Consider the following 27,576-nt stretch of genomic DNA (forward strand, 5'->3'; position numbering starts at 1 on the left):
GGAAAATGAAGTTCATAGGTAGATCAATCCTGGATGATTTTGTGAATTAATTACCTTCTGGAAGAGGCCACATTGTGTTAAAAACATAACCTGGAGTTGGAGCTCAGTTCCACTGTCCTCTTTTCTCTCAGAGAGAGAGAGAGAGAGAGAGAGAGAGAGAGAGAGAGAGAATTTAGCAGGCTATCTTAATTCATCTGCACCTAACTAAAAGTTAAGTCATTATGAACCTACTATGCTACCCTATATTAGGTGATTCCTGCAGTCAAGGTCTAATCTTCTAGCTGATTCTGCAAGGTATTTATTTTCCCATCTTTATGAATAAGGAAACTGAGTTCTAGACAGGTTAGGAAGTTTCCTTAAGATGATGTAGTAGTAGAAGGGGGATTTGGACCCATGTGTGTCCCATTCCAAAGACCCTACTTTTCTCATAATTCCTGGTTGCCTTCCTCAAGGATCCAACGAGACCATGTGTATGACAATATTTTTACACTACTTAGTTGTAAAGAATTACTATTATTACTGCAGGTAAGAGACTTTCTTCTGGCATTTCTATGATTGTGTTGTGCCTGCCAACATTAAAACTCTGCATGTGTATTTGCGTACTTCCAAAAATAATATTATTCAAAGAGTAAAGGCTGTCTTCTTATATCATTAAGTTAATGTTTTTCATTTAAAGTGGACTTGAGAAAGCTTTCCAAATATGTTATTAAATACCTCAAACCTCTAAACCACAGAAGTATCCCCTGGGAAATGCCTAGCCCTGGGCAGCTACCATTAGGGCTAGGATGGAGAAAAATGATACCAGGCATCAGTGGGGTTTCTTCAGTCCTTGTACTCTGCATGTCCCCTTGATTTTTCTCCCCTGAATCACTTTCTTTGTTTCTGCAGATGATAATCTCCCTCTACTAGGGCTGTGTAGACCAACTTGCTCCAATCCACACGTGTGTTCGGGTTGGCTCCTTGCTGGCTTTTAATGCCCACTGAACAATCAGAGCTTCTCCATTTCAATTCACATTGCTTTTGACATTTAGGGGAAAAAATTATATGCTTATAATGTATCACCTCAAGACCTAATGTTAATATTTGCTTAATTTTTCATCCCTAAAATAGGATACCACTGAAACAGCACTAACAATGGCCAAATACTATTATTTACAAGAATAAAAAGGAAATGGGCCATGCATAATGCAGAAGAAATGTAGACTTAAATGACAAGCAATCGAAATGTTTCTATACTTATAGTATCCCCATATTTTATTTTCATGTATTCATCTTGTAGCCCATTTTGCTTCCTCTGCCTGGTGTGCTTTTCTTCACTTCTGCCTGGTGAAACTGATTTCATCCTTCATGACTTATACCAATAATCCACTTGCGATTTCTTATCTAATAATTTATACCACTGATAACATTTTAACATTATGTTTATTTTATTCTGAAAGCAAGCATTAGGTTTGTAAATCAAAGATAAAGCTTATTATTACTTACAGCAGCAGCTATACTGGTTGCCTGCCCCATGCAGCCCCTCCGAACAGAGAGATGAGGGAAGATGTCATGTTGCTTGTACTGAGAGAGGAATCTCGAAATTATGAATTCAGGAACTAATATAGGAACCACTGGACAGATTTCCCCTGTCTTTCTGAGAGAAGGACATAAGCTTTCTTCTTTACTATAAACAAATCCTCTCTGGGAAAGGTCCCTACGTTATTACAACATTTTGAGATGTAACCAACTGGCTCCTGGTTTTATCCTCCTTTGAGATTTAAATACCCACCTCTATCTAATGAGATAACCTCTCACTCTCTTTTTGAGACATTTTACCATCTTAAGGTTCCTATTCAGTCATCCTGGAACACAAATTGGGTTAATTTTTGTTCAGAAAGTATATGATCATGCAGAACCATGAAAATATTCACATTGCTTCCCCATATCTGCCAAGCATAGTTGGTCACCTGCCCTCAGGGTCGCCATGTATGATACTTGTCACTCTCATAACCACTGTTGATCTGCCTGGGACTGGTCTCTGTAGATAGCCCAGACACAGTTCCTGGCATACAATGGATGGTCAGTAAAGGTTTATTGAATAAATGGATGAGCAAGCATTTATCAGGCAATTGTATTACCTAACATAGTATGTTAGAAAATTTTCAAAACTGAATACTTTTCAAACTATCTTGTATAATAGTGTTTTGACATAGGTTCACTCATCTCATTTTTACCCATATAGAAATTGATACTCAGAGAGTTAAAGAAATATTCCCGAGGTCACATAGCCAATCGACAGTGATGCTGTGATCCGAACCCAAATCTGTCTAACCCTACAGGTTATACTCTTAGCTATGACTCTCTGATGTCCCACTTCATGGCATCACAGATGCCTTCCTACTTACCTGGTGTTTTCCAAGAAACAATTCAATGCTTTAAATGTGATTGAGTTGCCTAGAGGCCCAGTTTGAGATGGAAATTCTTATGCAAATGATCTATCCTATTGAAGGGCATATTCTCAGGAGAAAGGGAGTGTGAGGAACAGAACAGGCAAGGGGAAAAATTAAGGATGTAGTCTTAACTGGAGACTAGCTTCACCCTGATCCTACAGTGAGCAGGGGACCAGCCTTCTGTAGCCTTAGCTCAATCAGTCTGTCTCCAGGAGAAGAGAAGGTATAACTTCCTGAGTGCCAAGGGTATTTCTTTATGGAAAAGGACAGCTCTGAGCCATTAGCAACCAATGCTTGCAGCACCAGTGAGTAGGTGTATTGGTCTTGTAAGGGGGACCCAGGTAGGACACCAAACCATCCTTCTTGGAAGAGCTAGGCTGCTCTGGTTGACACCCTTTAGGGTTGGGGCAATAGCCTTTTGGCTGCAACTGGCTGTGTGCTCTAGTTGCCAAATGAGCATTGGCTGCCTTTTCTCTGGGTCAGCACAACCTTCAGCTTTAAGCTAAATTGGTTGTTATTGAAAAAGAGGCTCTGGCTCTGAATCTTCCTGAAATTGTGGGGCCACTTTGGGCTCAGATGCCAAAATATGCACTTGGCAGTTCTAAGCGAGGTGTTCCAGGAGAAGCTACACCTGTACAGCCTCAAGAACCCACTGGAACAGATTGGTCCTGGCAACATATTCCTGGGGCAGGAAATGTCAATTAAGCAACTGCTAATATACATAATATTAACTGTCATTGTTCAGCTCAATACGCAATTTTTAATCATCTGTTGAGTTTTCTTGTTTTAACATTTGAGTGTCTGACAGACTTTTTAGTTCATTTATAAACTAAAGAATTATGAATTAAGAACCTAAAACTTAAATCGCACAAAAATGTTTAATATTTATTGTTTTTAGTGTCAGACATCTTGCCCTTTTTCATGTTACAAAACTTCTGTAATGTAAATGTAAAACATTCTGTAAATGTTTTTATATTTTAAAACTTCCATAAGGTAGATATTGTTATCTATTTTTGGCAGATGAGGAAACTAAGGGACAGAGAGGTGAAATAGTCTGCTATCACATAGCTAATTAACCCAAGTTTAAAATCAGGTCTACTTTTTTTCAATTATGTACGCACATATGTTAACTTCTCAGATGCTAAAAGTCTACTTTCATTAGGCTTTCATATGCTTTCATGGGATCTTAGATTAGGTCCTATTTGACTATTTCCAAAAGTCTGTCTGGTGGTTTCTGATCATTTTAAAGGCAAGAAAGATCTGGAATATTTTAGATCCTTGGCCTATTCTCTATACAACATCCATGGTGATCTTTTAAAAACTCTATTCTGATCCCACCATGTCCTGTCTACGACTTCCTTCTGTGGCTCCCCACTGCATTCAGAATAAAATCCAGACCATTCACACACCCTGGCAGATACTCAGTTGTTTGAATCCTGGCTGCCTCTCCAGCCCCATCTCATGCCATCCCCAACTTATTCTCACTGGTCCAGCTACGCTTGTCTACATGCCATATTCCTGCTCTTTCTTCTCCCTGTACCACTTTTCTTTTCAATCTTTGACTAATTCACTCTCTTCTTTCCTATGTCATCTCAAATGCCACCTCCTCAGGGAAGCTTTTCCTCATCCCCCAATATGGTATGGGTGCTTTATATTCTCATAGAAACAATATGTTTCCTTTTTAGCATTTATCAGTTAGCTGTTTTGGATGTGCACAATCATTTGATTACTGCTTTATTTCTACCACTGTACTGTAAACTTCACAAGGGCAGGGATCATATTTCTTATGACTACCTTCATATTGCCAGCACCTAGACTGTAGTACCTAGCACACAGTAAGCGTTATTGAATAAATAAATGAATGAATGAATGTAACCCCCTATTCCATCTTCTCTGCTCCCTTACAATAATATCATTTGAGCCTCATCATTTTATTTCAGTTGATTTATGTATAATGATTCCAACAACATCGTGGCACAGGCTGATGCACAGCTAGTAATAACACAGATAGCCTTTTTCTTCATACAGCAGGAAGGGCGAGCTGACCAACTCCTTAAGGCCATAGATCACAGCACACAACAGCTACTATACAGGAATCCCTTTCTATGGGAGCAGGAAATTTCACATCCATTGTATGGTGGCTCCAGGCATACAAAAAGCCCAGGTATTGGAGCCATCTCACATTCATTGAATAATCTTGGGGAAATTGTTTAACCTGTTGCACCCTCAGTTTCCTCACCTATAACATGAAGTGAAGGAGCTGAAAGTAATCTGCTTACTAGACAAAAGATTTTCATAGCTAGAAACACATATTGTTATATCGGGAAGATGTAGCCCAAGGGATTTCACACTGTATTCTGCAGAATCCTGAGGCTTACAAGTGCCTAAGTGGCCACTAGTAGTAAAAGGGAGTGATTAGGCGGAGACCATATAGATCTATTCTGGGGTCCCTGTAGCCACTTCCATCTAACCAGATCCACTTTAATCTATTTTATATATCAAGGTTCTAATTTTTGAAAAATATGTGTTATCTGTTAAAAAAAAGTTTTAAAGCTACTTTTTTCATCTTGCACTCTCATTCACAATGAGGAAACCAAGCCCAGTGAAATCTCACACCACTACTCAATTGAGGTATAGGTCTCATTTTTCTACTCTTGTCCTCCTCATTATGTGTTTGAGCTTTGTAGGAAATTTTCTTAAAGCTTATGGATCACCATTCAAATTTCCCTCTGTTATTCTCACTCAGACTAGTAAATCAGGAGACCTGGCTTCTAGCTATAACCAACCAGCTATATGCTATGGTCTGAGTATTGTGTCCTTCCAAAATTCATATGTAGAAAAACTTAATGATCATCAACATAATAGTGTCCAGAAGCAGGGCTTTTGGAAGGTGATTAACAACCCTCATGAATGATGTCTGTGCCCTTACAAAAGAAGCCTCAGAGAGCTACCTTGCCCTTTCCACCATGTGAGGAACAACTAGTAGGCACCATTTATGAACCAGTTCACCAGACATCTAATCTGCTGGTACCTTGATCTTAGACTTACTAGCCTCTAGCACTATAAGAAATATATTTCTGTTGTTTCTAAGCTATCAAGTTTATGGTATTTTGTTATAGCAGCCTGAATGAACGAGACACTATATAACTTTAAGTAAGGTACAACTATTCTGAGCTCTGTATCTGAGAAGTGCTCAGAGAAGTACCTGTGCTGCCTTGTGGTAAGAGGTTGTAAGGAGCAGATGACAACAAAATGCAAAACTAATGATTAGAGATGTTGAGCATTTCTTCATATGTTTGTTGGCCATTCTTCTGTCTTCTTTAGAAAAATTTCTGTTCAAGTCCTTTGCCCACTTTTTAATGGGGTTATTTGATTTTTTCTTCCTAATTTTCGTGAGTTCTAAGTATATTCTAGTTATCAGTCCCTTATCGGATGCATAGGATGCAAAAATTTTCTCCCATTCTGTAGGTTGTCTGTTTACTTTCATGACTATTTCTTTGGCTGTGCAGAAGCTTTGTAGTTTGATCATGTCCCATTTATTTATTTTTGTTGCTGCTGTGATTGCCTTGGGGGACTTCTTCATAAACTCTTTGCCCAGGCCGATGTCTAGGAGAGTGTTTCCAACTTTTTCCTCTAGAGTTCTAATAGTTTCATATCTTAGGTTTAAGTCTGTTATCCAGCGTGAGTTGGTTTTTGTGAGAGGTGAAAGGTGTGGGTCCTGTTTTAGCCTTCTACAGGTGGCTATCCAGTTTTCCCAGCACCATTTATTGAAGAGGGATTCTTTTCCCCAGCGTATGTTTTTGTCTGCTTTGTCAAAGATGAGATGGCTATATGAGGATGGTTTTATATCAGGATTCTCACATCTGTTCCACTGGTCAATATTCCTGTTGTTGTGCCAATACCATATTGTTTTAATTACTACAGCTTTGTAGTATAGTTTGATATCTGGCATATTAATGCCTCCCATTTTGTTTTTGTTGCCTAGAATTGCTCTTGATATTCGGGGTCTTCTTTGGTTCCATACGAAGCGTAAAATTATTTTTTCTATATCTGTGAAGAATGCTGATGGGATTTTAATAGGTATTGCATTGAATCTGTAGATCAGTTTGGGTAGTATAGACATTTTGATGATATTGAGTCTGCCGATCCACGAGCATGGTATGGATTTCCTTCTGTTTACATCTCTAATCATCAGGGAAATGCAAATCAAAACCACAATGATATATCACTTAACCCCAGTGAGAATGGCCTTTATCAAAAAATCTCCAAACAATAAATGCTGGCGTGGTTGCGGAGAGAGAGGAACACTCCTACACTGCTGGTGGGACTGCAAACTAGTTCAACCTCTGTGGAAAGCAATATGGAGATACCTTAAAGCGATACAAGTGAATCTACCGTTTGATCCAGCAATCCCATTGCTGGGCATCTACCCAAATGATCCAGTGACACTCTACAAAAAAGACACCTGCACTCGAATGTTTATAGCAGCACAATTCATAATTGCAAGGCTGTGGAAACAGCCCAAGTGCCCATCAATCAAAGAATGGATTAATAAAATGTGGTATATGTACACCATGGAGTACTATTCAGCTCTAAGAAACAATGGTGATATAGCACACCTTATATTTTCCTGGTTAGAGCTGGAACCCATACTACTAAGTGAAGTATCCCAAGAATGGAAAAACAAGCACCAGATATATTCTCCAGCAAACTGGTATTAACTGAGTAGCACCTAAGTGGACACATAGGTGCTACAGTAATAGGGTATTGGGCAGGTGGGAGGGGGGAGGGGGCGGGTATATACATACATAGTGAGTGAGATGTGCACCATCTGGGGGATGGTCATGATGGAGACTCAGACTTTTGGGGGGAGGGGGGGAAATGGGCATTTATTGAAACCTTAAAATCTGTACCCCCATAATATACCAAAATAAAAAAAATAATTAAAAAATAAAAAAAAAATGCAAAACTACTTTGACTGCCATAAAATGTCATCTTTTTGTCTTGTTGAAGGAAGGAAAACAAAAGGAAGAAGGAGGGAAAAAAAGAAAGAAGACAGGATTTTAGGTTTACTTCTATTTCTGTCTCATCAGTAGTAAGTTTCTAATCTCATAAAAAAAGGAAAAATTCATAAAATAACTGCCACGTCTCTCTGTGATGAGGGAGACTGACAATCCCTGCCCTCCGACTCGTGGGTCCCAGATTTCACACGACTAGTTCCAGCCCTGGAGTGGTTTGTTTCACAGTCTGTGTCTGACTGCATGCAACGCTCAGGCCCTGGATTAGGAAACTCAAAATGTGTTCCAGTGAAACCTAAAATGTGTTTTGCCCCCAGACCTTTTCCTTTTATCTTTCGAGACCCGTGTAATTTAATGGAAATAGAAGAAGTGTGGGACAGATTCCACTCCTTCCGCACGTCTCCCTGTGCTTTGTACCCATTAACTTCAGAGGAATTTAGCCTGGAAGGGAGTAAATGTGGGTGTAGAAAGGGATAAAACGTTGTGGTTCTTTGAAAGCAGGGGGTGGGAGGATGGGTAATCTCCAAGTTTTTTAGCCACCAAAGCCACAGCCCATGAGAAATGCATGCACGTATTTCTTTTCAGTGAGTGAGGCTTGTGCCAAGTGGCTGTCTGAAGAGGAATTCACTCTCACATCTTCAAGTACACTGCCAATGTCTCCCAAGCCCAGATGTTTCGAGTGACCCAAACTTCCCCTTACATCTCTGACTCTTCCTAGATGTATCTATCTGACTGTCCTATCATCAACTCAACACATCAAAAGCCAAATCCATTTCCTCCCCCTCCCCCTCCAACTAACCACATCCACTCTACATGTTACTGGTAATGTCACCACCATTTCTCTTGACATTCAAACTATAAATCTTAAGCCTGTTTCTGACTCCTTCTCCTTGCTGTTCCTCCATTCCCAACCAGGTAAGAAATATTCTTTCTTATTTTTTTATGATCTTATTCCCTCTCTAATGTCCATTTTCTATCTAGTGCTGTTGCTGGAACTTTATCTCATTCTCCATTATCTCCTATCATATGAACTCTTACAATGGCATAAGGAATAATGTTCATTTAGAACAAGGTTTTTCAATCTCAGAACTATCAACATTTTGGACTGAGAAAGTACTTTTCGGGGGTGGAAATGTGTTCTATACATTGTGGGATGTTTAGCAGTGCCTCTACCCACTAGATGCCAATAGCATCCCTTGGTGGGTGGAGACAACCAAAAATGTTTCCAGACATTGCCAAATGTCTCCAGGGGGCAAAGTTATCCTGGTTGATGACCACTGCTTTAAACCAAGCATGTCCAATACTTATCAAGCATGCCATCACTTATCTTTCCTGAGATTATAGGAGAAACCTGTAACCAATCAATATAGTTTATCCTGCAGAGACAACATGCAGCCTCTGGGTCTTTCTCAACATAGCACAGGTAGCAGCTAATACCAACTCATCAGAATGCTCAGAACCCTATTCAATCATCCCTGATCTAGCCTCTTTGTTCATCAAAATCAGTAGATCCTTTTTGTCTCTGTATCCCACCCTGCTTAGCATTTAAGATACTTTTAGGATATATTTTTGATAGAGATAATGGATGAATCCATCACCCCTTGCTCCTTTCCACAATTGAGAGTCATGAATTCCACAGCCAACTCTCCGTGTCCCCTGCAATTATGCAGGTGCCCTTTACAATGGCACCCTCCCTATTTCAGGAGAACACAACTCACACATCATAGACACCATAGAACTGCATATCTGCCATAATGATAAACTTCTTTTTAAATTTTTTTTATTTCAAAATATTAAGGGGATACAAATGTTTTTGTTACATGGATACCTTTTATAATGCTTAAGTCGGGGCTTTTAGTGTGCCCATCCTGAATAGTGTCCATTGTACCCAATAGGTAGATTTTTACCCTTCCCCTTCTACCTCCCTGCCCCCTGCTTGATTTCCTATGATCTTTACATATCTTTGTACCCATGTGTGCTTATCAATTAACTTCCAATTATTAGAGAGTATATGTGGTTGTTTTCCATTCCTGAGATACTTCACTTAGGATAATGGTCTCCAGTTCCATCCAAGTTGCTGTGAAAGACATTATCTCATTCCTTTTTATGGCTAAGTGGTAATCCGTGATATATACGGCACATTTTCGTAATCCACTTCATGAATTGATGGGAAGTTAAGTTGATTCCACATCTTTGTGACTATAAATTGTGCTGTAATAAGCATTTGAATGCAGGTGGCTTCTTGATAAAAAAGGCTTCTTTTCCTTTGGGTAGATAACCAGTAGTGGGATTGCTGGGATGAATGGTAGGTCTATATTTATTTCTTGGAGGCATTTCCATACTGTTTTCTATAGAGGTACTAATTTCCAGTTCCACCAACACTATGTAAGCATTCCTTTCTCTCTGCATTCACATGGGCAAGATAAATGTCTGTCTAATGGAACAAGTGTCTTGAGAGAGGTGTGATTTTTTTCCTAATTTGGACAAAAGTGTTTGCAAAAAAATGAATTACAAACTTCTCACTGTGAAATCCACAATGAATACTCACCTCTCAGAACCAGCATAAAGCTTAATTCTTTAGTTTGATATTCACAGCATTCTAAGATCTGCTCCATCTACCATTCTATGTTTCTTTCTTAATTTTCTCTTTTATGAGACGTTAGTTCCACTTTGGGGGTCTGAGAGCACTTGCATCTCCACAATTTTGTTGATTCACGTCTCACCACCTGGGATGCTCTAATCAACAATCGCACACATTTATTGCTTACCTGTAAGAACACAGAAAACCAACATGTTTTAGGGGCCTTGTGAAACATATGCTTTACATGCTATTCACTTAATCATGTGAGTAGAATTATCTCTAATTTACAGATGAGGGAACCAAGTTTCAAAGAGTCTCCTGAATGGGGTGGAAGTAGGTCGCAATTTGAGGCCTCAACAGCACATGCCTCTTAATAGTTCTTTCTCTATTCCCGTCCTTCCTGTTTTTCTGCTCAGTCCCAGGGAGGGAGGAATCGCTCTTAAACCCAGCTACTTTGCAGTAATAAAACATGACTGGTTATGACAGGTTGTCTTTGTCATAGCCAACCACAGTATAGTGTTCTGGGGAAGAAAGGGGAAGAGTTTGCTTTGGGCATCAATGTCTGTATCACTCCACAGCCAGAACACATTAGTTAAAAATATTAGAACTTAAAGTCACAAGCAAAAGAACAATCTAAGTGTGCAGAGCAGGGGACATGAAATGACTTTTCATCCACACCAACACAAAAGACCATCAGCAGTGAGGGCCCAACTTCGAAAGACCAGGACAGCAGTATGTACAGATCCACAAAATCAAATTCAATTTTATAGACAGGAAGGAAAGAAAGAAATGAAGTAATGAAAGTGTAAGAAAGTAGTTATGAAGGTAAATGTTGGAGATGGGGGTCTTTTATAGAATGTAGAGTACAGATGACCTGTTTATCTCTATTTTCCATTAATTTTAAGTATGGGAAAGAATAGCAATCCTTTTAGGAGCAAGCAGGCTTTTAATATTATCCTCACAGAACTACACTAGTAGAACTAAAACATCATTAGAAGAGAGCTAGAGAGAACCAGAGGTCATTTGAAAAATTTGTTAAATTTCAGATGAGGAAATTGAGGCTTCAAAAAGGGAAAATAACCCCCAAGAAACATATGATAAACGAATGGCAGAGATTAGAACTCCCATTCCTAGCACCACACACAATATTCTTTCTACATGTCCACCCAGATTCCTCTGACATTTTGTGACCTACGTTCTATAAATTACTACTGGAGGTTCATCCCAGAAGTTGTCACAGACATGGGGAACGTGAAAGCTTGGCCACTCTCCTCTCTAGAACATTAATTCTGTGTGTGAGTCAGCACAAAAAATAGTTTACACTTCATTTATTCATGTACTAATTTTGAATTAAGCTGCACCACATAAATTCTCCTGAAAAATGATGCAATTAAGCCTGGACTATTTGAGGAAGGACAACAACATGTGGCTGTAATTATAATGGCAAAACATCTTGGTAGCACGCTGACTTATTAGTGCGGTAATTAGTGTTGGTGCAATGCATACTGAATAGTCCATAAAACAAATAACGCAATGTAAAATCCTGAAAAAGAGTCATAATTTTCAAGTGAACAATCTTTGGATATTTTGCCTGTGGCATGAACCATTTGGACCAAATTGTTTCAGCCACTACATATAGGAAACTCTGCCTCCCTCTTGAATGTAGAGTATCAGAAAGCTCTTGAACTTCTGGCAAAATGTAGAACTCATGTATAAAATCTGGAAAATTAGAATAAATGAATTCTGTTAGAGACTAATTATATAAACGCTAAAACGTAAGTGAGCATTTGCTGTATAATCTTGGATTTTGGAATAGGTTGAACCAATACTAGTATTAAAATCACAAAATGGATTTAGCTATTTCTACAATGTATAAATATTTCAAAACATCATGCTCTATACCATAAATATATACAATTTTTGTCTACTTAAAAAATAATAATTTATTAAAGTCACAAAATATGTGACTTGTAATGTAAAATTCTCAGTCCCATAATAATATGCCTTTGAACTGGATGGAATCTTGAGACATCATTTTTACTGATCCCCTAACTTAGGACAGTAAGGTTTTACAATTTTATTTTATAAATGAAATAACTTATTCCTGGGAAATCTCAATAAGTACAATCATAAAAAATGAAATACTACAATGGGAATATAACTTAGTTACCATATAAATTCCATCTATATTCAGTCCATGAATTTACCTTAAAACATTTCCTCAGATCTTAGACTCATTCCTTTTATAATCTATAATCTTACTGGAAATGTTTTATCCAAAATATTGGATAAGAGAGATCCAAGAATAAAACACTAGTAAAAGCTTCTCTGGACTGTCTTTGGCTGGTTCTGAACATACTCTAAGTCATGTACTCATGCTTGTATCTTGGGGCAGGTACTGAGAAAGTGGAAGAAACCAGGTGAGAGCAGAGCTGTGGTTGTACTGAACAGCGCAGGATGCTTCTCTGAGTGAACTCAAGACTTAGTGAGATGGTGCCCAGTGAGGTGTGAAAATCCTCATTTTGATATCCATGGAGATATTAAGAATCTATGTGGATTCTTAAAGTTATCAGGATGACACCATCATTATTTCCAATGGGAAATTTTGTGTGACATACTATCCCAGCCAATGGCCTGGGAGCTCAGAAAGTAAGATTTGGGAGGGTGCCAGAAAAGGTTAGGCAGTGAGTGATGATTCTGTGAATGGCATGTGTGTCACATCAGGCTTTGAAGTCATGGCTAGAAGTTGGATTTCACCCTTAATTATGATGGGTGCCTGAAAAGGTGCATCCTGGCACGCTGGACGTCTAGTTGCAAAAGCTGAAAATTGTGGAGCACTCACTTTGTGCCAGGCATTGTTCTAAGAACCATACGTGAAGTAGCATGCTCATTTTCAAAACAACCCTAGGAGGAGGGTCCTATTATCATCCTCTTCAATAGGTATAGAAAGGAGAATAATTTTACCAAGTTTGCACAGACAGAAATGAGCAAAACCAGAATTTCAGCCCCTGCAGTAAGTTCAAGAATATAGTGTTTATGCTATGGCTGCCTCTTAAATGGAGTAAGATAAATTCTAGTTCTTACCTATTGGTGGGTATTAGGCTGCTATGACATGGTCTATTTCAGTTAAGGATAATTCAAATAACAGGTAGAATTTACCCTATGGTTGAAATCATTAGTCCTAAAAGCTGAAAGGAACCACAGGGGAGGAAAAAGTAGATTTAATCAACCTATGGCTAACAGATTAAAGAGGAGCCAACTTTTATGTCTCCACCTTGCCATGTGGATCTTGTGAAGTTGTTACTCATATCCAAGTGTACTTTTTTATGCTTTGGGTCTAGCAGGCTACCAGTGCTCCAGATAACCTCAGGGTTTCAAATCCTCTCTTTGCCTCTTGCTCTTGGTCAGTCCTTGGGCATTTCATTCTCCTTCTCTGAGCCTCAGCTTCCTCATCTGGAAAATGACAATGAAAATATTCCGTAAGGTCGTATCCAATGTTAAAACAGGAAATATTTGTGAAGCATGAGCTCTGGAGCCAGGCTGCCTCAGTGAGAATGCTGATGATTATCACTGTTTGGTGTTGTGACCTTGGGCTATAGACTCAACCTTTCTGCTCCTCATTTTCCACTTCTATAGAATGAGAGTCATAATGGAGCCTATTTCAAGGGGTTCTTTTGAAGATTAAATATGTTAATCCACCTAAAATGCATATAATGCTTTATAATATATGCCAGATTCATGGTAGCTATTTTTGTGATTATTACTGTTGCTGTTGTTAGCAGAGTGCTTAATTGGATCCCCTTTTCTCTACCCTTTGCTCTCCTCCATTAAACAAGAAGAGTGAGATTAGTGTCTGGAATTTGACAACATGTTGAATTCTTGTAAACTTCAAGATAAAGCAGTTTGTTCTTTTCAAAACTATTGAATCTGCTCCCTATCACTCATTTTATACCAATTATATGTAAATTATAAGATGCACAGGACCACATACCATGGCTTATTACAATAAAGTTACTTGGAGGCAGCTTATGTGTTTGGAATCTAAGTTCCAGCTCTGCCACTAGGTCACTTTATGACCTTGACAAGTCACTTACTTGCTCTAACCCACCTTAGGAAAAATAGTGTCTATATTTCAAGCTGTGCCATAATTACAATAGAGTGGATTTTTTAAGTCAGTGATAGTAGAATCTGAATCTTAGTTCTGCCAAGCATGAGCTGGGTAATTTTAAGTTAGTGATCCCTTCTAATTCTCAGTTTCCTTATCTGCAGATTACTGAGCATATTGTATTCTTTAAGAGAAGTATGTGAGGGTTAAGTGAGCTAAGGGTCATAGAATGTGCTTAGTCATGCGCTTGGCTCATGGGAAGGACCTTCATGCCTTCCCAGCTCCACCCCATCCCCACCCTCTGTGCCCAAACTTGAGTATACATGTAAGTACACACTCATACACCAAAGTAATCTCTTATGTTTTGATTCAACATCAAGCGCTCCTTAGCATCATTTGAAAACTTTGGGTGCAGCATTGTTGGGGGCAGAGTGACAATGTGACTGTTCTCTAGGCCTTTTTTTGGTTATCTTTTCAGGACATCATGTTTTCTCATTTTTTTTTTATTTCAAAATATTAAGGGGGTACAAATGTTTTTGTCACATGAATACCTGGTATAATGTTTAAGTTAGGGCTTTGTGTGTGCCATCCCCAGAATGGTGTTTATTGTACCCAATAGGTAAGTTTTTATCCCTCATTCTCCTCCCACCCTCCCCTCTCTTGGTTTCCAATGATCATTGCATCTCTCTGTGCCTGTGTGTGTCTATAATTTAGTGAGAAAATATGGTGTTTGCTTTTTCATTCCTGAGATACTTCACTTGGGATAATGGTTTCCAGTTCCATCCAAGTTGCTGCAGAAGACATTATTTCATTTCTTTTTATGGCTGAGTAGTACTCCATAGAATACATATACCACATTTTATTTTTTTACTTGTGAAATAATGGGCACTTAGATTGATTCTACATCATTGCAATTGTGAGTTATGCTGCCAAAAACATTCGAGCACACATGTCTATTTGATAAAATGATTTCTTTTTCTTTGGGTAGATCCCCATAAGTGGGATTGCTGGATTGAATGGTAGGTCTACATTTATTTCTTTAAGGAATTTCCATACTGTTTTCCACGGAGGTTGTACTAATTTGCAGTCTCACCAACAGTGTATAAGCATTTCCTTTCTGTCTGCATCCATAACAGTATCTATTGTTTTTGACTTTTTAATAGTGACCATTCTGATATGGGTCAGGTGGTATTGCATTATAGTTTTAGTTTGCATTTCCCCAATGATTATTGATATTGAGTATTTTTTCATATATTTGTTAGCCATTTGTCTATATTCTTTTGATAAAGTTCTGTTCATGTCTTTTGCCCACTCTTTAATGGGGTTGTTTGTTTTTCTTTTGCTGATTTGTTTGAGTTCTTTGTAGATTCTGGATATTAGTCCTTTGTTGGATGTATAGTTTGGAAATATTTTCTCCCATTCTCTAGGTAGTCTATTTACTCTGTTGATTATTTCCTTTGCTGTGTAGAAGGTTTTTTAATTTAATTAAGTCCCATTCATTTATTTTTCTTGTTGCTATATTTGCCTTTGGGGTCTTAGTCATAAAAATTCTTTGCCTAGGCCAATGCCTAAGAGAGTTTTTCCTACTTTTTCTTGTAGAATTTTTATGGTTTCATGTCTTACATTTATGCCTTTTATCCATCTTGAATTAAGTTTTGTTTTTGATGAGAGATAGGAATCCTGTTTCATTCTTCAACATGTGACTATCAAATTTTCCCTGCACCATTTATTGACTAGGGCTTCATTTCCCTAGTATATGTTGTTGCTTTTGCAAAGATCAGTTGGTCATAGCTATATGGTTTTATTTCTGGGTTATCTATTCTGCTCCATTGGCCAATGTCTCTACTTTTACCAGTACTACATGATTTGGGTTACTGTAGCCTTACAGTATAATTTAAGTCAGATTATGTGATGCATTCAGATTTATTCTTTTATGCTTAAGAATACTTTTGCTATTCAGGCTCTGTTTTTATTCCAAATGAAGTTTAGGGTATTTTTCCTAGATCTGTGAATTATGATGTTGATATTTTGATGGGGTTTTCACTGAATCTGTAACTCACTTAAAGCAGTATGGACATTTTACTGATATTGATTTTGCCAATCCATGAGAAGGGATGTTTTTCCATTTGTTTGTGCCCTCTGCAATTTATTTCATCAGTGTTTGTAGTTCTCCTTGTAGTGATCTTTCACCTCCTTGGTTAAGTATATTCCTAGGTGTATTATTTTTGTTGTAGCTATTGTGAATGTTATTGAGTCTTTAATTTGACTCTCAGCTTGATTGTTACTAGTATATAGAAATGCTACTGATTTGTGTGCCTTGTTTTTGTAACCTTAGACTTTGATGAATTCATTTATCAATTCTAGGAGTCTTTTGGTGGAATCCTTAGGGTTTCAGGATACAAAATGATATCACTAACAAACAGGGATAGTTTGATCCCCTTTCCTAATGAGGATGTCCTTTATTTCTCTGTCTCTTGCCTGACTGTTCTGGCTAGGACTTCCAGTACTACGTTGAATATATGTGGTGACTATGGGCATGCTTATCTTGTTCCAGCTCCTAGGGAGAATGCTTTCAACTTTTCCCCATTTAGTATAATGTTGGCTGTGTGTTTGTCACTGATGGCTTTTATAGTTTTGAGGTATGTTCCTTCTATGTCTAATTTGTTAAGAGTTTTTATCATGAGAGGCTACTGGATTTTATTAAATGCTTTTTCTGCATCTATTGAGATGATCATATGGTCTTTGTTTTTGTTTCTGTTAATGTGGTGAATCATGTTTATTTATTTGCATATGTTGAACCATTCTTGCATCCCTGGGATGAAACCCAGTTGGTTTCATGGTGAATTATCTTTTTGATATGTTGTGGAATTTGGTTTACTAGTATTTTGTTGAGGATTTTTGCATCTATGTTCATAAGGGATATCAGTCTATAGTTTTGCTGTTGTTGTTGATGTTGTGTCATTTCCTGGCTTTGGCATCAAGTGATAATGGCTTCGTAGAATGAATTAAGGAGGATTCCCTCCTTTTTGATGTTATGGAAAAATTTCTGTAGGATAGGTATCAGTTTTCTTTGTAAGTCTGGTAGAACTCAGCTGTAAATCTATCCGGTCCAGGGTTTTCTTTGGTGGGGTGAAGGGGGATTTTTTTATTAATGCTTCAATCTCATTGCTTATTCTTGGTCTGTTCAGAGGTTCTATTCCTTCCTGATTCCGGCTTGGGAATTTATGTGTTTCCAGGAATTTATACATTTCCTCTAGGTTTTCTAGTTTGTTTGCATAGAGCTTTTGTAGTATTCATGGATTGTGTTTTGTATTTTTGCAATATCAGTTGTAACGTATTCCTTTTTGTTTCTGACTGAGCTTATTTGAGTCTTTCTCTTCTATTTCTGGTTAATATGCCTCATAGTATCAATTTTGTTTCTCTTTCCAAAGAACAAACTTTTTTCATTGAACCTTTGTATTTTTGTTGTTGTTGTTATTTGTTTGTTTGTTTTCATTTCATTTAGTTTTGCCCTAAGCTTTGTTATTTCTTTTCTTCTGCTGGCTTTGGGTTTGATTTGTTCTTCTTTTTCTAGCCTTACTGCATCCTTTCTTTATGTTCCTGGGTCATCTATTCAATGATCTTTCTCAGCAAAGTATCTTCTAGTCTCTTTCAACTCTAATCCTAAAACATTAACTTTCACCTGCTAGGCATCCACGTATAAATAAAGGTTGCTTTTGAAAACATTATCTTCATTAGTTTGCAAGTACTCACCCAGTTTCTGTGTAGAATTAATGTAAAATAACATGATATTCAAACAGAAAATCTTTTGAGAAGACTACATTACTAAGTCAATTATTATTTCTTGTCACATCTGAATTCATCAGCATAATTAAGCCTCTCTCCACTCTTCTATTGTACCTTTCACCTCCCTCCTACATTATCAAATGGACTTATCTGCCTACAGGCCTGCCTCACCCTCTAAACTATGAGCTCTTTGAGGGTAACAGGGGCTGAATTTTTTAAAATTATGTAGCCCCAATATCTCTAACTTAATCTAGAGTATAACAAAGAGCAGGTGCTTGATAAATATTCAATAAATAAATAAACACACAAATATAAACTTCTTCCCTCCTTCAAATTCCTCCTCCACTGTGGGCACAAATGTGTAGACTTGATCTTACATGGATATTGCCATTATTATTTAGTTGGGGAATTATTGGAAGACACATTTTATAACTCTTGCCATAATTAATGTGACAAGAAATAATAATTGACTTAGTAATGTAATCATATCAGAATGTATTTGACTTGATCTGTCAAGCTGTTATTCATATCTCTAATCCTTCTCGTCAGAGCTTTCAACACCTAATTATTTCTGAAAGCAGTGAAGGCAAGCACACTTAATGTCAGACTTGGCTGGAAGAAATAAACTGCTGGACCCTTGACCCTTTCTATGAAGCTGAAAAAGGTGGAAGAGATGTGTCTGTTACCCAACCAAATGGGAAAATGCTCTTGCCCTTCATATGCATATATTCTACCCACTTGTAAACTAAGTTACAGGATCACAAGCCTAGTTCTTCAAAACAATGGTCTCTTGAGATACGGAATTCATTCTTCAATGTATTTCAAACTATACCCCATAAAGATAGAAACACTTGTATCAGAATGACAAATCTAACTTGAAACTGTACCCTGCATGAAATATATAAAATCGAGACACAAGATCAACAGGGTAAATTTCTATCTCATAAAATTTTAACATGGTCAATGTCTCCCAAATTTATTTCAACTTTGATTTTGGTTTTTATCATTGATTCTCTCCAGACTTTCTAGTGTTTATAGTGTGATACATTTCACATTAGTCAATTTGCCACATTGCAAGAACTAGATATCTTTTGCAATCTTTTTTATGATTGTCTATCAAATATATTGTAAAATCCTTGAAGGCAAAGGCTAGGTCCTTTAGTCTGGATCCCCAGGACAAAGCCCAGTACCTGGCACACAGATTCTTTAAAAAATTTATAATGAGCAAATGCATGATGGAACATTTTGTTTTAATGAAATTCAATTTCTTTGCCAGTAAACCAAGGACGGGTGAATATTTTTAGGGAAGGAAATTTTAGGGTGATGGAAATGTTTTGGACATTGATTATGGCTGTGATTATGTGAGTATATACATTTGACAAAACTCACTGACCCATACACTTAAAATGGAGAAATTTTATTGTATGTAAATTATATCTCAACAAAGTTGAGTAAAAGGAAAAATACAGAGGAGTCAGCCTGAAGTGATTTCCCCAAATTGAATCTGAAACAATTTGCACATCCGAAATGAATAAATGAATGAAAAAGGAACCCATAAATCAGTAGCAATGTCAATATATATCCATAAAAATAGTACATAGTACATGAAGATTATGAGAGGATTAAATGAAATAATACATGTAAATCCTGTAGTATAGTTATCACCTACATTGTAATCATATGGCATGTTGGCTGAACAAGGGATAGATAAATTGAGGAGTTCATTAGTGTTTTTCCAAAGCTAATGAAAAATAACATCAATCCATCAACATTTTGCACATCCTCTCCCTCCAAAGCTTCAGTTCTCTTCTTTTGGAGGTGAGTCAGGAGCATGCGTACCTCCCTTTCTTCATCCTATTCCTGATGTGAGTTTTATATGGTTGGGGGGAGGTGCAGAGATAAGGCAGAGGGCAGTTGCATCATAAGATTTGTCTGTGGTGGTCATCTTTAAAGTTGCTCACCAAATACTTGTAGTTATCCTTCCAAGCACATCATAGGATTTTCTTCTCTACACTTTTAAAGTTAGAAGGGGCTTTCTTTGAGCAGGCAATAAGCACAGAAGTGATATGTGCCTCCTGTGGGCAGAAGCTTTGGGGTCCTATGTGACTGAGTCACCACATTTTTCCTGCTGTGGCAATTGTAGAAACACATGTCCAGGTGCAGCTTTCTTCAGCCTGGATCCCTGACTGACCAAGATGAACAAAGGTCTGCTGTCAACCTGTATTGGACATGCACCCTGAGTGTGAAATAAATATTTGATTTTACTCCACTGAACACTGAGGATTATTTGTTATTGCAGCAGAACCTAGTCTATCCTAATTAACACACATTACCTTGCACAGATCCAACACAGAATGGGTGATCAATAAAAGTGTAATGAATTTAACTAATTTCCTTACAAAGCCCTAGCCAACAAGGAAGATCTCAAGCTTAATCTGTCATCTTCGAATTAAAGCAAAGTTGTTTTCCCTTTGACTGACTCTAGTGGTTTATTAGATTAATGCTTCTAATTTTTTTTTATCTCTGTCTTCCTTGGAAGAGAGAGGGAGAGATTTTCCTTCTAATTTTCTATATCCCATTGAAAAGTGTACTTTGACTAATGACACACCAGTGCACCACAGACTACAAAGAAAAGGCTTTTTATTAAATGGCAGCTTTGGCCTCCTCTTCCAAGAAAAGCCACACAAGAGTCAGAGTTGAAAACTGGAACCTAAAGCTTGTTCTTAATAGTAAAGGGAAATGACAGTTCCTATGATTACAATGCAAAAACAATTCATATTCATGAAAAACTAATTTTTTAACAATTTTCCTACAAAAATGTTGCCTGTTAGAGAGATCATACAGAGTGTCCAAATAAAATAGACATTGTCATTTCTAGCCACGGGGTACGGAAATAAGTGAGTGGAAGATTGTAATAAGCCCAATCTTCACACCTCTTGCTGTTTCACTCCTAGGTTAATCCATTCCACAAATGTCTCAAACAGAGAAGAAGAGAATTCCTGAGCTTTTCTCCTTCGTGGTTCCCTGCTCACCAACTGTCAGGTTTTTAGCAACAAAAGGCATTGGCAGAGTGAGGGCTTCTACTGTCCTTCACCTTCTTTATTTGTCAATCTTGGGCCCATGTAAAGAGTTTACCAGAAGCATGAGGCTACTAGAGACTGACAACATCCACCTTACCTGGACATGGCCTAGTGTTCTTCAGAATCAAAGTCCAGAGACAGATATACCTCCAGTTTCCATAGTTGCTTTTTATTAATAGTGACTGCCCTGCCCCATTCCCACTTTTTTCTCTCTACAAGCAGTGTGAAATCATTCGAATTCAAATATTCCATTCCATTATATCCCACTTCATTATTCAGATTCCATGTCAGATGGCATGTCCCAAATTTTGTTCTGAAGATAGAGCCACCATCCCATACATTGCACAACACAGAAGCAGATACTCAATTAATGTTCTTCCAATTCATGAATAATATAATCAAAGCATATGAGTTCCAAATGTAAACTCCCTGATGGCAGGTGCAATGACTTACTTGCCTTTATACACCCAACACTTAGCATTCTGGTTACCACATAGTAGGCACTTAAGTAACAGCTGTATGGTTAAGGGTATGGGGTTTGGAGTAACATCTGATTCTATTTTCAGTTTCACCACTTACTAGCTCAGTGACTCTGAAAAAGATTACTTAACCTATTTAAGACTCATTTTCCTCATTAGCAAAATAAGACTGTTACCAGGATTAGATGAGATAATGTACACCAAGTACTTAGCATAGCTTAAGCTCTCAATAAAGATTATTCATTGAATTTCACCTCTAGCTTAGCTTCCTTATTAATATTGTCCAAGCTCCTAACATTTCTGCATTTTCAAAGGTTATGTACACCTGCAACCAGCAATTTAGATGTGATCCATGGTGTCAAATTCTTAATCATAAGTAGCTTATGGCTAAGTTCCTTCTCCTTCAACCTGGTGAATTCATTTAAAAATTTACATCTATTATACAAAAGAAGGCCAAATATCCAAAGGATTCTATTTAAAACCACAGCCTGGAGAATGGCGGGAAAGGGATGTGAGGCGGGTGTGTCAGGAATACATCACACCTGATTGCCTCAAGCGTGCAGGTGTGCCAGAAATGTCTACAAAAGTGGTTTCATCTTTTACGAGAAAGAAAAATAAGTCACAGCATTTCCCAGGAAGATTCAGCATCGTCATTAGTGGTATGAATAATTTATCAGCAGCTCCCACATCCAGATAATGACACTTTTGTTGTCTGCTCAAAGAGCAGAGAGGCTGTTCAGCAACAACAAAATTAGTTCCCCCAAAATAAAACCGTCTTTTTCACCCCTGAACTTGCCTTGTCTGAAAATTGCAGATGTATCAAGGCACCAGTTGAGCCAAAGAATACAGAATAGACTTCTGTTTGAAAAAAAAAAAAAGTAGAATAATGGAAAAGAATCCAAAACGAATTATTTAATAAATTTTAAAGGATCGTTTCCTTTCCCTTGTTTTTTCTTAAAATCATCCAACACCATCGCATCTTGGATTTGTTCCCCAAATACAAAACTGTGTTTCTGAATGTGATATAAAACTCATTTCCATGTAGCATAAAGATGCTTACAAGAATGAGTGTGGTTTCTAATCTTTAAAGCTCCAACTCCAGCATTAGGTCTGCTGTGGCCAAACGTGAAAAAGCAAGTATGTTCAGGCACCGAGCCTGACTTCTTGGAAGACTAGTTAAAATTGTGAGTGGCCGACGGGTGCCAATGTGAAAATCAAAGCCATACCTGGAAGCTAAGTGGATTTGGGGTTGTTCCTACAGAATTATTTTTCATGGGTTTGAAACGGAAATTTTTCAGAAGGCTAGAAGCCGTTCCTTTAAGTCACTTGACCTCTTAAACACAAAACACTTTTTTTCTCCTTTAGAGAAAAAGCAGGGGGGGGGGGCGGTTAGAAAGACATTTGAAAAATCAGAGGAGGCATTACAAGGAACTGTCCCAGAGCCATCCATGGGGAGGAAAAGAGCCCCTCCACGCAGGAAATCTGTCTCGCCTGCGAATGTGTCCCACTAGGCTGCCCTTCCTCACAGATGTTACCGATTTTGTAAGATAGCAGTTCCCAGCTCCCCAAACAGATTCCAAGTGAGAAAATAGGAAAAGTAATTGGTTGCTATTAGATACGCATTCTGAAGTAGAAAGAAATGTGGGCAGCGAGGAATTTCTGGCCTGGATTAGAGGTTCCATGGTAATTAAACATAAATGACAAAGAGGATGCCCAGTACCTTATTTGAAAACACAAATGAGTAATGTGCTTCTTGCAAACCATCTCATGAAAACATGCTATTCTTTCCATCAAAGAAGTTCTTCTTCTCAGGAACAGACCATGGTTACAGAATGTCACTGACACACTTTCAACTGGACAAACAGTTGTTGAAGAGACATTACGTGTTGTCCTCATATTAGATGCAAACTCATTGGCTTGAAGGATGCCCCTCACCTGGCCTTGCTGCACTCATAATATTCCAGTTTTTAATTTTATTTTTAGTAGGTGTTATGGTACATTTCTAAGAGGAATAAATAATCCCATAAGAAATACTTCTTCCCATGTAGAGTTTATTGCCTTTAAGCATTTCCTGGGATCATTCTGAATCCTTTGCATTAGGTTGTAACATGGAAGTACATTACTAAATTGTCCTTCAGGCTTAAACAATGGGCAGCTTGAGTTTGTTTTGTTTTCTTTAAATGGCTTTATTAGGATATAATCCATGTACCAAAAATGTAAACTGTTTTAGTGTCCAGTTCATCTAATTTTAATATATTCACAGATATATCCCCCAAAGAAACCCATATCCATTGACAGACATCCTTTCTTCCCAGCTACCCCTCCCCCTGACAACTCCCATTCTTCTCCCCACGCACACAGCCCCGACCAACCCCTAATATTCTTTCATGTCTCTATTTTGGATATTTTATATAAATGGAATCTTGGAATATGTGGGTTTTGTGATTAGCTTGAGCTTGAGTTGTAATACTTTCATGTCACCAGATAAGAAGAATCTAGGAGTTCTGAACTGAATATCCATTTCTTTATTTGTGGAGTAAAGAAAGTAACACCCCCGGGACAGCTGTAAAAAGTAAATAAAATAATATAATAATATATTGAAGCAGGTAGCATAGTGCCTGACATATATACATTGCCAAATGGAATTTGGCTTGATTTCTGCCACCCCAAATCTTCCCACTGGAAGCACCCCCCACAAGATGTCTTTAAAAACTATCCATTTGAAAAATGCTGAAGAAACATGCAAAAAAATAAAATAGAACCCATTCCTAATCTGACCACTTAAAATTTATAAAAAACAGCTCCCCTAGAAATAACCATTATTAACAGCACAATGTGTATCCACCTAATTTTTCTAATTTTCCTTATGCTTAGGACAAATTAATTTATGATTTATGTTCACCTATATAAGAATATGAGACATATTCTTGCCTTCAATGGATATATAGTATAGACAGGAATAGAAAATATAAAAATGAAAGAACAATTATAAATATTAAATTAAGTAATGAATTGTGTGGCACAAGCAAAAGAAGTAAAATATTATAGATTGTGTATCATTCCTAGAGTGAATAGTACTTGTGGCTTTTGCTTTCAAAATGGCAGTAGTAAATATTCAAAGTACAAAATTCAATTAAGACAAAAAGATTAAAAATAACATATCACACAGACTTCTAATTCTGAAAGTGTTTAATACAGCTTAGCAGAGAGTTTCTTAAATGTTTTTGGTTCATGACACCTTTAGTGCCACAGTACATTTTTTCACAGCCAAAAGAAGTACCTGGCAATTCTGTTTATTATGTAGTTGGGTACAAACAGCTTATTAAGTACTTATATCCTAAATATTTAATAATCATTTTGAAAAAAATATATGTGTAAAAAGAAAAATGACATTTTATTTTATTTTCATATAACCAAAATTACCAAAATGTGAAGTGTATGCCTCTTGGGTACTATGTAACTTCTCACCTTTTGAAAGAGACTGGATTACCACCCTCACTCTCTGTTTCACATTGATTTTCATGTGATGCTTGGTTTTGTTTGTTTTCATTAATAGACTGTTTTCAAAGTAGTATAAGGTTCGCAGCAACATTGAGCAGAAAGTATAGGGAGTTTTCATATACTCCCTTCCCCACACATACATGGTACTTGGTTTTTAATAAAAATTCTAGCTTTGCAAAGATACAACATCATGAAAGTAATATAGTGGGACATAGCATTGAAATGCAGAACTATCTTGACCTAGTGGTTCACATGCTCTATGAAAGATGTCAAGCACCACTGTGTTTTTCCTGAAATATTAAAAAGTGCCTTTGTGAGTTAGCTGCAGCACCCTGTGGTGCCTCAGCACACAGTTTGGGAATGAAGGCTTGGAGTATGCAATTCTAGGGATGGCATTCTAAACACAGGAGTGTGATTCAGCAGAGAGCCCTAATACTTTAAGGTATCCAAAGATAATGGAACAACAAAATTAAAAGATTCTGGGTCCCTGCATCAATTTATGGAAGATCAGTTATAGAATATCTACCTCAAAATGTTAAATTATGGAGGAGTAAATTTCTGTGAGGTTAATTCATTGACATGGTGGGATTGTTGTCATGAGTTGCCTCCCCTAATAATTTTCATATAAAGCTCTACACAAATTGCCCCTGTTTTCCTTTCTAATATATTCTTTTACTGTTACCAAAAATGTAATGGGCACCCTATGTCCTATACTCCAGCTGGAATAAATTATTTGTTGTTCCTCAAACACCTCATTCTTTTTTTTAACAGTGATAATCTCCCTTATACTCTTTATGGCTAAATCTTCCTTACTCTCTGAAACTCAACTCAGATGTCATGTCTTTTAAGAGTCGTGCTTAACTCTGGGATAGGTTCTCTTTCTCTCACAACACCTTCCTACTGACCTCTCTCATTCTCCCCAACTGCTTATATGCAGGCTCTTATCCTCTCTTATTAGTACTCTGCTAAGCCTTTAGCTGACTCACAGAGCCAGTATCACGTTATCTCTAGGCAGAACTTAGGGATAATAATTGTGTACCTGTATCCCAAATCCAAAGTACTGACTTCCCAAGGTTCTTTCTTGCATTAATGTAACAACAACTAATATTTCTGAGTGTGCCATTCACAGTCTCAGTACTTTATACATATTTAGTCATCTAATATTCACAATTCCATCAAATCAGACTCATCCTTTTCATTTTATACTTAGGATAAAATGAGATACAGGATCAGGATAATGAAGTGATTGCCCAGTGTCATAGAGACAGTGAGAAACTCTTCTTTCTCCCCAACATGACTAGAAACCCTCTATTCTGCTCGAAATTCACTGGAGCTTATCAACCCCTTGCCTGTTTGCCTATGTATTTAAGAGGATGAGTTTCCCTTACTGAGTCCCCAAGTTGAAATGCTGCTTCTAAACTTCCCTCCTACTTTTACTTTGTATCATAATTAGATTAATATACCTCATAGGAGGGAGGGAGAGAAAAATTAAATTAAATTAAAAAAATAAAAAATATATCCCTCCTAAACCCAATGTTAGACACCTCTGGAATTGATCATAAGTTCTATGAGAACAGGGGCCACATTGATTTTCTTCACTGCTGTATCTTACTTGGCAGAACACTCAATAAATACTTGCTGAATAAATGCATTAATGATAGTGAGAATTCCACTGGCAGCAGAGAACATCACAGGTTTGGGATTACCCAGTTGTAGAATGACAACTGAAACAGTCTCTTTTACTAGTTGATTACTCACTGGAGGAAAGGAAACTGGAAAAAAAATAGATGAAAGCAATCAAGTAAAAGTAAATATATTTGCAAGCTGAGATGAATAGCATGGACTCCAGGTAGTTTTGGAAGAATAAATAACACCATTTTCTCTAAAGTACACAGCAGATTGCATAATATGTGCAAGGCAGGAGTTGGATTTCTAGATAAAGAAACAGTTTTAAGTTCTGATGATGAATAATTCAGTGTGGTCAGGTCCCAGTAAAGAGACATGCCTGCAATTAAATAAAGTGTTATCAAGATGAGAGACATCTCCATAGAGAATGTGGCTTCTTCATATTCTCCTGAGAAGGTCTTAAATGAATGAAGGAGAGAAGAGCGAAAGCATTAAGATTATTCATCTTGGGGAGCAAAATGAGAAAGTGTGAGCTAATTATGCACAGCCTTTAATTCTGTAAAATGTAAAGCATATGATGTATTACTTACATTTGTCCTCCAGAAATTGTCTTAACCTAGGGCATTTTAGATACCCCTAGAAAGGTAGAGTTTCTGCTTCTTACCCTCACTTTCAAGTGGGCATTGATGAAAAAAGCTTGACACCTAAGTGGCAAAGTATACACCAAAGAGATTCTGTGCCTGGGATCCAAGAATTTTCACTTTTGGATTTCCCCCAACTAAATTTTTCACCCAAATGCATATTCTGTTCCATCTTTATCTGTTCTGTAAGATATAAGCTTGAGTTTTAAGTATTTTTTAACATCACTTTTTTAAGATAAGATTGACATACAAAAATTTGTACATATTTAAAGTATACAACTTTATGAGTTTGGAAATAAGTGCACAATCATGAAAACATTACTACAA

Source organism: Microcebus murinus, chromosome 2, assembly GCF_040939455.1.
Source record: "Microcebus murinus isolate Inina chromosome 2, M.murinus_Inina_mat1.0, whole genome shotgun sequence".
Taxonomy (NCBI): Eukaryota; Metazoa; Chordata; class Mammalia; order Primates; family Cheirogaleidae; genus Microcebus; species Microcebus murinus.